At 43.3% G+C, this 1,298-nt stretch overlaps 1 pseudogene; it reads left to right on the forward strand.

Annotated features, from left to right (window-relative positions):
- The first annotated feature begins 912 nt into the window (after nt 1–912).
- Nucleotides 913–1,298, forward strand: part of LOC114628055 — an 841-nt pseudogene continuing 455 nt past the window's right edge.

Below are 1,298 nucleotides of genomic sequence, written 5' to 3' on the forward strand. Positions count from 1 at the left end.
TTTTGAGCCAGGCCTAAATGAAGCTGGAAAATTCCTTTCCCTGATAGCATACAGTGAAAATACAGTGGCCAAGGTCCAGGAATTGAAATTCAGTCAAATTCCAGATGAAAATGCTTCTCCAACTGACTGTCCTGCTTGGTCATGTTACAGTGACAGGTTATTAGCTGGTCTACAGCATCTGCCTGGCCAGCTATTTCTTGATGTCATTGCTCACAGAGTGGAAGAATATCCACACTCTATTCATCAAAGTACTAGGGTCCCCCCTGTCTGTATTAGGGCTCACTCACCTTACTAAATCTTGGTGCTAACAAACCAACCCAAAGATTTTTGGGGAGACCAGAATCATAGGTCAGTTAGTAGAGGGTCTGCCTAGTATGTGTGATGTCCTAAATTCAATTCCCAGCTCCACATAAATTGGGTCAGGCATGTCTTTAATTCCAGCACACAGGAGGTAGAGGTAGGAAAGTTCAAAAGTAAAATTCATCCTTGGGTGCTTATTTGAAGCCAGCCTAGGCTACATGAGATCTTACCTAAAAAGCAAATGAGCAGGCCTAGGGGTGTGAGGAAGTTTACAGCACTTCCCTAAAAAGCATGTACTCCTGGATCAATCCACAGCACTTTGTAAAAAAATAAATAAATAATGCAGGAGAATCAGAAATTCAAGGTCATCCTTAGCCACATTTCAAGGTCAAGGCCAAAAACAAAAACCAAGCAAACAAAACAAAATGTATTACAATGCTATTTCCTTCTCAAACTACATGTACAAGATGGACAGATAAAAAGGCCTCGCTCGACCATTTCGTGGATGCCGCAGGACCGAAAGCATCTGTGGAAGCAGAGCCAGAGAGGAGCTGGTGGGCCTGTCGGAGCGTTAGGAGTTGAGCTTAGGCCTTTTGAACTCAGGATCTCAAAATGCCTCGTGATTCTTGCCCCCTTAGACTGAAAGGTTTATGTAGGTAATCTTGGAAACAATGGGAACAAGACTGAATTAGAAAGGGCTTTTGGCCCCTTACTCTCTTACTCTCTTACTCTCTTACTCTCTTACTCTCTTACTCTCTTGCCTCTAGCTTCTCCTCTCCCTTCCTCCCTTCCCTTCCCCTTCTCTCCACGTAGTCTTGGCCGGCCTCCACTTCTCTCTCCTCTTTCTCCACCATCTTCTCCTGTTTCTCTCCCTACCTTTGCCCTCTGCCCTGAATAAACCCCCTCCAATTAGGACAAAAAGAAAGAAAGAAAGAAAGAAAGAAAGAAAGAAAGAAAGAAAGAAAGAAAGAAAGAAAGAAAGAAAGAAAGAAAGAAAG

This window comes from Grammomys surdaster, unplaced genomic scaffold (assembly GCF_004785775.1).
Source record: "Grammomys surdaster isolate TR1022 unplaced genomic scaffold, NIH_TR_1.0 263, whole genome shotgun sequence".
NCBI classification, from domain to species: domain Eukaryota; kingdom Metazoa; phylum Chordata; class Mammalia; order Rodentia; family Muridae; genus Grammomys; species Grammomys surdaster.